Source organism: Cololabis saira, chromosome 23, assembly GCF_033807715.1.
Source record: "Cololabis saira isolate AMF1-May2022 chromosome 23, fColSai1.1, whole genome shotgun sequence".
Lineage (NCBI taxonomy): Eukaryota > Metazoa > Chordata > Actinopteri > Beloniformes > Belonidae > Cololabis > Cololabis saira.
In genome coordinates this window covers 18,143,142-18,153,755 of record NC_084609.1, presented here as the reverse complement: position 1 = coordinate 18,153,755, position 10,614 = coordinate 18,143,142, and positions in this window count along the sequence as shown.

Below are 10,614 nucleotides of genomic sequence, written 5' to 3'. Positions count from 1 at the left end.
GTTTTGACTCCTTCACCTTAATTGGTGAACCCGTTCATCACTGCTTGCAGGTTTAATTGTACTTATGTAACCCCTTTCCCAGGTAGCTAATTAGTAATGATGGGGTGTGGTAGTACACTGGAACGGGGCCTGAGTTCGTCTAGTTTTGGCGCAACATACCGATAAGGACCTGAATAACAATACGAAATAATATGGCGGTGCCTCCAATGATATCTAAGAAGTAGCACAAATTAGGTACTTCCCCTTTAAAATGTCTTGACTGACTTATATTTCAAATAACCACAGAGTATTGACTTTATAATCAAAACACAGATTTATTTTTAACAAACCGTTATTTATGAAACAATATGAAAGGTACTCAAATTAGTTAACAGGTTCACTGTTGACCTTTAAAGGTGTAATGGTAACAAAGTTCAAAAAACCCAATAAGGAACTCACAGTTTTGATCCACATTAAGTCAGTGAATGAATGAAAATGACCATAAGTCACGATACCCACAGCCCACACTCACGCACACACTCACACCGGGCTATTAAAGAAAATGAAAAATAAAATAAAGCGTTGGAGGCCCAGTCGATGCTCGTGAGCGGTGAGGCCAAAAACGAAAGGCCGGTTCACTGGGTTACCAGCATAAAATAAAACAGCACGTGCAAAGGTACTCACGAACCCAACAGTCAGAGATGTGGGGATGGGGGAAAAGGGCAGGAAGGCACGATGTGGTTTCGGCGGTCAGGATGAAGCGGGCAGCTTCACCAGGCAGGAACACGTGCTCTCAAGTACAGCAGCTTCAGCCTCTCACGGTCCAGGGCTCTCCTGGTCCTCACTCTCTCCCATACGGCAAATGTGCAGTCCTCTGGCAGCTTCTCAGAGTACACACACATCCACTACACGACGACTCTCCGTCAGTCTTGGGAGTTTAGAATGTTCTTATTTTAATTTTACTATAGGCTTCAGCATACAGCTCTTGTGCTCGACGCAGCAAAAAAGGCTCTGCCGATATATCATTGATACGCCCGAGATGACGCTAAGCCCCTCCTACCTGAACAAGGTGAGGACAGGATTGGCTCAGGGCTGGTGGCCCAAGATGAGATCATGAGAGGATGCTCCACTGTACCCAAAATTAACACCAACAAAACCCTTTACTCTCTGACTTTTTAACTGTAAATAGAATGAATTTTTAACATGTTATACTACAGCATTTTTAAACATAGTTACACCTTATGAACTATTATTTATTAATAACTTAAAACATTTTATCCTCTAAATAAAGGATGAAATAAGAGCCACAGGGCTACAATCTCCCCTTTCTAAAAGGTGTTGATGTCCTCATCACACAAGTATTACATCAGTCACATCCGATATTTTGTCATTATCAACGTCTGGCATATAGGCTACAGACTAAGGTCTTAAACAGGTGTTTTTATCACATCAGTATACATTATCCCAACTTTTACATATCATTGGGGAGTCTCTTTTGATAGTAATTCTCAATCCTCTATGTACAACCACAATAGGTTCATTTGTGGAATGGCCAGGTCTATCATAGCTTAGCCGAATGACTGGCTTCACTGGTCTTCGGGCAGGACGATCATGAACAGGGTTAGCACTACTTTGAGACTGACTAGTAGAGGGGAGCGCTCCCCCTTCTAGACCTGTGTCCACCACAGTGTCATTTGGCAATAGCTGAGTTTGTTCTGTATCTTGTCCTACTGGGATTATATCCACACCCTGCTCAGTGTCCACATCAATGTCCTCCTCAACATTATCCTGTGTCAGCGCATTTTCCAGGTGGATATCTCCACTTAACTGATCCGCCAGCAGATCAAGGGCAAGTAAGAGGTCCTCCCTCCGGTCAGCAGGTACATCCCAGTATTCATCCTCGTCTTCCGAGTGTTCTTCCTGGTTTGAGCTTTCATTTGGCTTTTCCTTTTGATGTGATCTTGTCACAGGTTTCTGTGGTAACTGAGTCATCTCCAAATCTGAGGGAAACCTGACCAAATACCCAATGGGTAAAAGGTGGTCCCGGTGCAGAGTCTTGACGATGGCTCTTCCCTTTTCAGGTTTTACTCTGTACACAGGTAAGTCTGGTAGTTTTTCCACAACGACGTAAGGGTTAGAGTGCCATTTGTCACCAAGTTTGTGCTTTCCAGGCAAACCTAGAGCTCGTACGAGCACACGATCACCTTTCTCCAACACTTGGTCTCTTACTCGATTGTCATAGTATCTTTTGTTTTTGTCATGTGACTTGTTAGCAACTGTCACTGCCAACTCGTACGCTCTCTTCAGGTCACTCTTCAATCTTGCTACATACTGCAAGTACTCTCCATGGTTGTTTCCATCAGGTGAAGTTCCAAAGCACAGATCAATGGGAAGACGCGCCTCGCGCCCAAACATTAGGTAGTAGGGGGAGTAACCCGTCGCATCGTTGCGGGTACAGTTGTAGGCGTGTACGAGTGCACTGACATACTGGCTCCATTTCTGTTTTTGACTGGGTTGGAGGGTACCAAGCATAGACAAAAGTGTTCGGTTAAACCGCTCTGGCTGCGGGTCACCTTGGGGGTGATATGGAGTCGTTCTGGATTTCTTGATGCCTAACATCCCTAAGAGTTCTATAATGAGACGACTCTCAAAGTCACGTCCTTGGTCAGAATGGATTCTGGATGGAAGACCATAATGCACAAAGAATTTCTCGACCAGCACCTTGGCGACAGTAGTTGCCCTTTGATCTTTGGTCACATATGCCTGTGCATAGCGGGTAAAGTGGTCTGTAACCACAAGAACGCTGGTCAAACCTTTTGAGTCTGGCTCTATAGACAAAAAGTCTATGCACACTAAGTCGAGGGGCCCGCTGCTTGTTATCTGCTTCAAAGGTGCGGCCCTGTGAGGTAGTGTTTTACGAGCAACACATCGCCCGCAGTTTTTGATGTACTGGGAAATGTCAGAGGCCAATTTTGGCCAGTAAAATCGGTCTTTCATCAGGTCAATGATGCGTTCAGCTCCCAGATGGCCAGAATCATCATGGATAGATTTAAGGACTTTGAGACGATATTCGCTGGGAAGAACTAACTGACAAATAGACCTTCCCACTGGTCGGGTGGTTTTCCTGTACAACAGGCCTGATTTTATCAACAGTCTGCTACTTTCTCGCTGCAACAAAGCAACATCTGGAGTGTGATTTTGGGAGGTCGCTGGCCAGACTCCATTTTGTACAGCCTGCTTGGCAATACTGATGGCAGGGTCCAAATCTTGTGCTTTTTGCAGCTCCTTGTTGCTTAGCTGTTCCACAGAACTCACCCCAAGCTGAGTGGATAAGGTGTAAGCAGGTGGGATGACACTTGGAGGAACTCCCAGCTGGTCTATGAGACGGTATGGTAGCTAAGATGACTGAGAGACGCTAATGGGGCGACAGAGAGCCTTGACACCTGATTGAGGGATGTGTCTCCACCCGTCGTCCTCTTGCATGGCATTTCTGGACAGCCAGTCCGCATCAACGTTTTCTTTGCCAGGCTTATACTTTATGTCAAAGTCGTATGTAGTTAAACTAGCTAACCACCTATGACCAGTAGCGCTCAATTTCGCAGTGGTGAGGACATACGTCAGCGGGTTGTTGTCTGTTCTAACTGTGAATTTGGCACCGTAGAGATAATCGTGGAACTTATCCACTACGGCCCACTTCAAAGCTAGAAACTCAAGTTGGTGGACAGGGTAGTTTTTCTCTGATTGGCATAACTTCCGACTAGCAAATGCTACAGGACGTAACCCCTCAGGGTATTCTTGATTGAGGACTGCTCCCAGTCCATCAAAGCTGGCATCTACATGTAGGATGTAGGGCTTTGTGGCATCTGCGAAAACCAACACTGGAGCACTAGTAAGGCATTGAATGATTTGGCGAAACGCGTCTGTACAGGCTGGAGTCCAGCGCTCGCCGAACGGTTCAAATGGTCGGAAGTAGTCATTTTTGGGTCTGAGGGGCTTCTTTCCCTTCCTCACAGGAGGGTACCCTTTAGTCAAGTCGGTAAGAGGGCGCACTATGGCTGAATAGTTCTTGATGAACTTACGGTAATAACCGCAGAACCCCAGAAATGACTGAAGTGACTTCAAGTGTGTGGGCGGCTGCCAATCTGCTACAGCCTTGATTTTGTCTGGGTCTGTTGCAATACCGGCTGCGGACACAATGTGTCCCACATACTTTACTTCAGGCTGGCAAAAGTGACATTTATCCAGCGAAAGTTTCAAACCGACCTCTGCTAGTCGATCAAGTACGCGCAACAGACGCTCTTCGTGTTCCTCCAGAGTGGAACCAAACACGATGAGGTCATCAAGGTAGACAAGACACTGAAGCAGGTTCATATCTCCCACTGCCTTTTCCATCCATCGTTGGAATGTAGCAGGGGCGCCGGTGATGCCTTGGGGCATCCGCTCGAATTGATAGAACCCAAGCGGGCAGATAAACGCTGTTTTCTCTTTGTCCTCCTCTGACATGGCGATTTGATAATAGCCAGAGCGGAGGTCAAGCACAGAGAACCAGCGGCTTCCAGTGAGGCTAGTTAACGCATCGTCAATACGAGGAAGGGTGTATTGGTCAGGTATGGTTTTCAAATTAAGGGTGCGATAGTCAATACACATCCTTATTCCACCATTTTTTTTCCTAGCTATCACTATGGGAGAGGCGTAAGGGCTCCGGGATTCTTTAATAATCCCTGCCGCAAGGAGCTCCTGTAGATGTTTGCGAACCTCATCAATTTCTGCTGGAGCAAGACGCCTGACTCTCTCTCGGAAAGGGCTAGGGTCTTTCAGCCTAATGTGGTGCTCTACCCCCTTAGCCAAACCAACATCCCACTCAGACAAGGAGAAAACCTGAGGCCGCTCGGCCAGTTTTTGGGCCAGTCTGTTCTTCCAGTTCTCTGGAATGGGAGAGTTACCAAAATTAAAGATAGCAGGGTCAAGTGGGCTAAGTGGGGTCTCTGTGCGCTGTAACTGAGTGACAACTTCTGCTTTATGCACATAGGCGATCACTGTGCCTTTAGGGATTGCTTTTGGTTGGGCAGACTCATTTTTCAACAGCACAGAAAATCTGTTGCAATCCATCTCGGAAGAGAGCAGAACAGATGGGGGCATTAACACTCCAGCTGGAAGTGCTCCATTAGAAGGAGTTTCTACCATGAGGATGCTATCTTTAAGTGTCTCGTTACTCGACACAGTGCAAATGGCTGAACGCTCGGGAGGTACAGTAAGTGGTCCAGGTCCAGTCCACTTGACTACAGCCACGGGATCCCCAGGAGGGAGAAGGGACTTAGCCTTGACAGGTAAGTGTGTGCTTACACGCATGGTTTGAGCAGGCTTGGGGTCACCTTTAACTACACTGAACCGAGGTGAATGACTGAAAGCTCGGGCATTAGTGCCAACAATAAGTGGCAGTTTTTCAGGGCCACTACTTTCTGGGCAGACTAAAATAAACACCACCTTGGGCTCACACTGATCACCATCTTCAAGAAACTTTATCTCAGCTGCAATGAATGTAGCCTTTATATGGGTAGCTAGCCTGACTTAGGCCCCATAGCTCCAAGGTTGAAATGGGATGAAGCGTTAAGTGGGACAAGTGCTTGTGGTAATAATCTTCAAAAACAATTGAGACATTTGAACCACCATCCATTAAAGCATCACAAATGTGTCCCTCAATCATGACTCTCCCAGTGCTCGTTTCACCCACTAAGCCTTTAGGGATGTCGGGTGGCAGGTCTGGCGAACTGCTATCGAGTTGGCTTACATGTCCTGTTTTTACAGGGGGAATGGTTGAGGAGCCCCTTTGGTTTTGTTTAAGCTTCTGGTTGCTTTTGATTAGCTTACTTATCACTTTGGAGGGGTTGTCAGTACCACTACAAATTTTGGTGATATGGCCATCTTCCCCACAGCGGTAGCAAAACACACTTTTATCATCTGTAGTGTTATTACCTGTCTTAGGTTTAAAGGGCAATCTGGATTTAAACCTTTGAGGGTACTTTTCTGGTGTTTTGGGGGACTCTTGCATGGCTGATTGCTCTCTGAGCTGATTTATCAGTTGCAAACTAGCCACTTGTTCCTTCAGTGACTGCACTTCAGGATCAATGGGCAACACTGAGGGTTTCTCTTTGACTGATAGCTGCTGTACTTTAGTTTCTAAAGCTTTGACTTGACTCTTAAGTGCATGTACTTCAGCAGAGTGAGAAACTTGGTCATCTGCTGTGCGCACCGTGTGCGTACTAGTGGTGAGAGTTCGTTTTGTCATTCTCTGATCTTCCTCTACTCTAATCTCACTTAATAACTCCATGAAAGAGGGTGGGGTGCGCAACCTCTCCTTCAAACGCAACTGGAGTAACAGGATGTCTGACTCTGATGTTGCACCTCTTAATAGCTGCTCGACCCGGACACGGTCTCTGGACGCAGAAGGAAGGCCTCCTTTCTGAACTACTTTGGACAGCACCTTCTCTAATCTCCTCAAATAATCTGACAGTCTCTCACCTGACTTTTGCTGCATGGATCGGAAAGTAAAGTAAAAATCTTCACCAGACTTGGTGACTCCAAATGCATTTTCCAAAGCTGCCAGATAATCTTCTGGTCGCGCATCTGCATCATTGCACCGTACAGCTTGGATTATCTCAAATGCTGGACCTCTTAGACTTTCCGCAATCCTCTTTTTTTTTTCTTTTACAGAACCATCACATTCGTCCAACATCACCTGTGCCTGCTCGAGCCAGTTTTCGAGACTCTCTTCCCCTGCGGGTGTTGGCAACACTCCTGAAAAGACACGTAACCTCCGAAAGGCGTTATTTTCTTGTGGGGGTCGCATTGTTTTCTCCAACAACTCTCCCACAGCACGAATGATGGAGGTTGGGTCCGACTGTGTGGATGTACTTTGCTCAAGTAATGGTTTGAGATCATTCATTGATTTACCTTCACTTTGCAGTAAACTTAGCAACTTCAATGTGAAGTCATCAGGAGGAGCAGCAGCGCATGTGAGAATGGTTGTCGTCCATGGGGTTCCACCACCAACGGGGTAGATCTCAGGGGGAACTGTTTGAGGGTCAACTGGGTTTCTGCACTCACAGAGTATCATCTCATGTTTTAGCGGTGGGAATACTTTTCTAGCTTTGTAGCGAACTCGGCCGAGTACTTTTACAGTTTCTAATGACTCTGTTATATCAGCTACAACAATCTCTTCAGGTACATCACCAAGTATCAGAGCATTGGCTGGATTTACTCCTACGTTTTCACACCATTCCTGAAGCTTAGCTAGCAACTGAGGGTCAGGTGAGTGAGCCATTGTTCTTATATGGGTTTTGAACTTGTTACCTTAATTACAGTCAGTCATACAGTGAACCAATCCCAGCGGTGCCTCCATTTATGTAACCCCTTTCCCAGGTAGCTAATTAGTAATGATGGGGTGTGGTAGTACACTGGAACGGGGCCTGAGTTCGTCTAGTTTTGGCGCAACATACCGATAAGGACCTGAATAACAATACGAAATAATATGGCGGTGCCTCCAATGATATCTAAGAAGTAGCACAAATTAGGTACTTCCCCTTTAAAATGTCTTGACTGACTTATATTTCAAATAACCACAGAGTATTGACTTTATAATCAAAACACAGATTTATTTTTAACAAACCGTTATTTATGAAACAATATGAAAGGTACTCAAATTAGTTAACAGGTTCACTGTTGACCTTTAAAGGTGTAATGGTAACAAAGTTCAAAAAACCCAATAAGGAACTCACAGTTTTGATCCACATTAAGTCAGTGAATGAATGAAAATGACCATAAGTCACGATACCCACAGCCCACACTCGCGCACACACTCACACCGGGCTATTAAAGAAAATGAAAAATAAAATAAAGCGTTGCAGGCCCAGTCGATGCTCGTGAGCGGTGAGGCCAAAAACGAAAGGCCGGTTCACTGGGTTACCAGCATAAAATAAAACAGCACGTGCAAAGGTACTCACGAACCCAACAGTCAGAGATGTGGGGATGGGGGAAAAGGGCAGGAAGGCACGATGTGGTTTCGGCGGTCAGGATGAAGCGGGCAGCTTCACCAGGCAGGAACACGTGCTCTCAAGTACAGCAGCTTCAGCCTCTCACGGTCCAGGGCTCTCCTGGTCCTCACTCTCTCCCATACGGCAAATGTGCAGTCCTCTGGCAGCTTCTCAGAGTACACACACATCCACTACACGACGACTCTCCGTCAGTCTTGGGAGTTTAGAATGTTCTTATTTTAATTTTACTATAGGCTTCAGCATACAGCTCTTGTGCTCGACGCAGCAAAAAAGGCTCTGCCGATATATCATTGATACGCCCGAGATGACGCTAAGCCCCTCCTACCTGAACAAGGTGAGGACAGGATTGGCTCAGGGCTGGTGGCCCAAGATGAGATCATGAGAGGATGCTCCACTGTACCCAAAATTAACACCAACAAAACCCTTTACTCTCTGACTTTTTAACTGTAAATAGAATGAATTTTTAACATGTTATACTACAGCATTTTTAAACATAGTTACACCTTATGAACTATTATTTATTAATAACTTAAAACATTTTATCCTCTAAATAAAGGATGAAATAAGAGCCACAGGGCTACACTTATTTTTGTAAGGGCATGATATTGCTCTATTTTTAAAGTAATTTTTCATAAAAATGTGAAGTGATATTGATGTGAGTAACAAGGGCAGATGAACTTATAATTCATTTCAAATTAGTGTCTGTATTTAGGTGGAATCAGCTTTTGAACCAATTTTCCTTTTGTGAAGCTTAATATCTTAAGATTTCTGATGGATGGATGGATGGATGGATGGATGGATGGATGGATGGATGGATGGATGGATGGATGGATGGATGGATGGATGGATGGATGGATGGATGGATGGATGGATGGATGGATGGATGGATGGATGGATGGATGGATTAGGGTCACTATCCCACATAATCTACTCTCTCTCGGCTGCCAGATCACTACTGTAATATTCTGTAAGGTTCTGTGATTAACCTGGGTCTTCATAAAAATACCACCTCTACTAAATCCCACTCTGTAGATGTTGTTTTTATCCTGAAATGTGATGTAACTCCCAGACGGTTCAACTTTAATTTAAGCGCTCCACTGAACATTTTCCGGCAGTTGTCGGGGCTGTCAATTTGTTAATGCCGTGTGCCTCTTGGAGGATGTAGGGGTAGTTTTATAGCAAGCAGCTTCCTGCTTGGCCTCCTGCCAAAGACACTCAGCTCCATGAAAGCCTCCAGCCTGATCTATGTAAGGTAGATAACTAAACGAAATGTTAACAAGCGCCAACTTTCAGCTGTGGCTTGTTGGCTCAGCATAGTGATCACAAAATCATCAAGTCTCTACTGTCAGAACTGTGGAGAGAAGTATTCACACTTGTTTTGGAATTTGTTCATGATTCTGTTCATAGTAAAGCTCTATTACTCCTGAAGAGAATGTAGATGTTTCCAGTCGTCGTCTAAGACACAGTAGTGAAAGGACTGACCTTTTGTGACTCTCTGTATTGCAGCAGAGCTGAAGGAGCGTGCACGCAGAGAGGAGCCAGGATGTGCGAGTACAGTCTCCTGCAGTGTTCCTGTGCCGCTCACCACCTGCTCAGACAAACAAGCCTTCAGTTGCACAAACCCTGGACTGTCTCTCAGGTACGCAGTAATCCAGCCGAATGCAGAGGATGCACTTGTGTTCTTTTTTGAGCTTCTCATGTAAGGGTGGTAGTCGCATTGTGTAAAACACACCTGCACTAGATGACAGTAGGTTTACAGAAGCAGGTACATTATGGCATGAGGACCAAAAAGGTAAAAGATAAACCACTGTTGTTGATCCAAAGCTTTTGGAATTGTACGTTTGCATGCCTGATGCATTCATGGCTAATTTTGGCCCTGTTGCCTCACAGCTAGGAGGTTCCTGGTTCAGGTGGGATTTTCTTTGTGGAGTTTGCATGATCTCCCCGTTTTAACATCCCTTTTTTTCCTCTCTGACTACACTGGTTTCCTGCACAGTCCAAAAACACATTATGTCGGGTTTGATGATTCTAAATTGAGGGAATTTGAGAGTGTGTTTATCTACATGATGAGACACTGGGACGGACTGGTAACCTTCCAGGGTAAATCTATGCCTTTTACCTGAAGAAAACCGGAACCGGCTCCAGGAGACCTCCAAGACCTGAATAACGAAAATATAGAGGGTAAAGATTATTGATGGATGGATGGCTGCAAATTATGTCCTACATATTCTTAATACTCTTGATTTTAAACAACATGAAGGTTTGAATAAATGTTTAAGGAAAAAAAATGTAATAAAACAGCTGAAGAACAATGCTTCGAGGTATATATTCAGATGTAATAAATAGGTTTCCACAGAAAATTGCACAATATTTTTGTGACTCCAGAACCAAAAGTATAAGCTGACAAGCCACAGCAAATCAATGATTTCATCAGATGAATGTTATATATGTGGGTCCAGTCACTTTTTTGTTTTGTTTTGTTTTTGTTGTTTTGTCTGAAAACATCAGGGGCAACAAATTAGCAGAGATAAAGAGAAGACAAAATTACAATTGTGTGACATTCCTGAGAATCTTGTGGAAGATT